The sequence below is a fragment of the Buceros rhinoceros genome, unplaced genomic scaffold (assembly GCF_000710305.1).
Source record: "Buceros rhinoceros silvestris isolate BGI_N320 unplaced genomic scaffold, ASM71030v1 scaffold42975, whole genome shotgun sequence".
In the NCBI taxonomy this organism is placed as follows: Eukaryota; Metazoa; Chordata; class Aves; order Bucerotiformes; family Bucerotidae; genus Buceros; species Buceros rhinoceros.
This window is the reverse complement of record NW_010415408.1, coordinates 19,182-22,037: the sequence shown is the minus strand read 5'-3', so window position 1 is coordinate 22,037 and position 2,856 is coordinate 19,182.

Below are 2,856 nucleotides of genomic sequence, written 5' to 3'. Positions count from 1 at the left end.
GGGCGAAGCGGCAGCTGGCCGGTTCCCCGGGGCCAGACCTCTCTCGGGAGCTCAGAGGCATACTCGCAAGGTCACCCGCCGTGTTTGCATAGCGAGGAGGAGAGGGCATCGCTCCCATGTTTGCTCTTCTCTGATGCAAGTGATTATTTGGCCTCTCTCCTTCAGCGCCTCGGTGTGCTGATAAACGGGGGGTCTGAGGGAGCTCCTGCGTTCCCTCTGCAGAGCAAAAGAACAGCCCTTTGTTCCCTGCCGGTGCCTCGATGTTCTGCCCATGGCACAGTGCGCCTTTACTCTGGAAACGCTGGCAACGTGGGCAAGCCTTTCTTTTTGAAAGGCTTGTCAAAATACTTTCACGATCAATATTTGTAGCTTCTTGTCTTGGAGCCATGCTGCTTCAGCTTTTTTTTTTTAATTACTATGTTACCACGTTTTAGTGCAGTAGAAGGAGATTGAGGAGGTCCTACTTGAGTACATTTTACCATGTCAACAACCTGAGGAGTCAGTGGTACCCCTGACTTTTTGTGCCTTCTGCAAGTGTCAGCTGTATGCAGCTACCTTGGCAGCTGCTGGTATTATTAGGCTAATTAACTGATTTTTTTCACAGTCAAGGTACAGAGTATTCCCTTTTTAGGAAGGGGGAGTACTGAAAGAAAAAAGGAGAGAATGATCTATAATTGTATCTCCTTACTGTCTTCTGCAGAAGGGTGGTGAGGATGTGGGCTCCTCAAAGCATATTGGGGCACTTATGTTGCATATAAGGCAGGAACAAATTTTGGCCTTTGCTCCTTTCCCAATCTGTAATTTCTGATTGCTTAATAGATTTTTAGATCTGGATTAGAATTTATCATGTGAGATTATGAGATGTACAAACAAACAAAAGATGTTTTCTCCCTGCTTAATTTGCTGGGATCCCAAACTGTCCTCTCTCTCAGATGCCTCAAAGACAAAGGAGCCAGAGGTCTCCATGTAATCCCCCCCAAGGCAGTGTGGGCCCAACAGGCTCTTGGTAATGTGTAGGTGTGCTCTTCCAGGGCTTTGCTTTGTGCTGGTTTTGCTGGGAAAGGCTCTGTCTCTGTGATGAGACTCTTGCCTTCTGAAAATGGCTTCTCCTTGCTGTTCTCTGAAAAACTCTGATGGAACTCTTTTGTGTTCCATCTTTTCTTATTTGAATTTGGTCAGGTCTCAGTGACCTACCAACAGTTGTTACGCTACTGTAATTCTTTACAGTGAGTGGTTTTTTTCTTGTTGCGGAGTCAAACCCCGAGAGGTTTCCTTCCAGAACCGACACCCGGTTGGCGGACCTGAGGTGTGGGATCTGCTTCTGTTTACCATCGTTCTGAAGCCAAGCTTCTCTCAACTCAAACTAATACAGAAAAAGAGTAGAATCTGCAACCTCATTTTTTGGTAATAAAGGCTCAAAATACTTGAGGGTTTCTTTAAAATGTATTTAATCCTTCTTGTCCACTAAACTAGAACAAGCAAACAAGTCTGGTCAGTTTGTTGGGTTTTTTTTTTCCTTCCTCCTGACGTAGACCAGTGTGGTTGTGCTGCTGGGATTCCTGGTTTTTCAGTGGAGTGCTGACACTGTATGTTTGTACTCCATCCCCACCCCCAAATAATTGGCGTAAGTCGTAAACATTGGCTTGAGTGCTGCGTGAGAGCATCCCCGAAGCCCTTTTTAGGAAGATGGTTGAACATGGTGTGTCTGTTTGAGCAAGGTGAGAGCAGCTGAAGACAGAGCAGCCTCTGACTAAGCTGCCAATTAAAAACTGGATATTCTGCTTCCCCATGGGGAGGCGGGGAGGCTAGTGGAAGTGTGCTTCCTCTTTAAATATCTGTGGGATTCATTTTCCTTGGATGGGTGACAGAGCATGGTGCTGACCTACCTGGGGGTTTTTTGTACCCAAACATTGTTTGCAAATCTGTGTATAATGGGAGCGTTGAGTGTTGTGGTTTTGCATTGTGCTTTTGTGGGCTCTCTCCATTTCAGAGACTTCCTCATGAGGGAGGGAGGAGGGGGAGGATTACTTCAGCCTTTGGCAAGCAGTTTTGGTTTTTATTAAGTAGGTACCTGGTCCTGGCAGAGCTCATCTTCTCTCTGTGCAGGGCTAAGCGATGTGAACTGTATTGAACAGGCTGCTGGCACACGTGTGTTTTGTGACCCCGTGCATGTTTCCTGGTCTCACAGTTAGCTAAACTGGGATTTTAGGCTTGCAGCTAGGAGAACCTCAACTGGATACACTTAATATCCTACATGCCTGCCAGTCAAGGGGATAGCGAACACGGGCTGGCAGCTGGTGCCTCAGCACTCCCCCTTGCTGCTTCTTGTCCCTTCTGTGCTTGTGCCAGCAGGACGTGGCACCCGGCATGACCACCCAGCCTCCTGGAGGGAAGGCTGGCCCTGCCGCCCTGAGCGCACACGGGTCTCTGCACAAGCTGCTGAGTGAGTCACGAGGCTGCTTGGGTGGTGTTCTGGAGAGGTTGGTGCAGGTGAGCCGTGCTGGAAGCAGCTGAGAGCCAGGGCAGAAAGAGGTGTGTTAGATGTGCTGACTTAGCTCGGCCAGAGCAGACAGTTGGCCTGCTAGGTTTCAGCAGCGGTACTTGGCAGCAGGGTGAGTAGAATGTACGTACCTATGTGCGGGTAGTAGCTACACCCTTATTTCTTCTGTAGAGGAAGAATCCTTCCTACCAGCATCTCTCTATTTTGAGGGCTGGTAGATTAGACTCTCCTAGAGAGCATCAGTGCTTGTTAGTGTTGGGGCAAACTGTTTGTTCTGCTTTTACAACGGGGCTGTTTATTTCAACAGGTGGAGAGTTGTTGTGTTCTCCTGTCTTCATCCATCCTTTTCTCTCTTT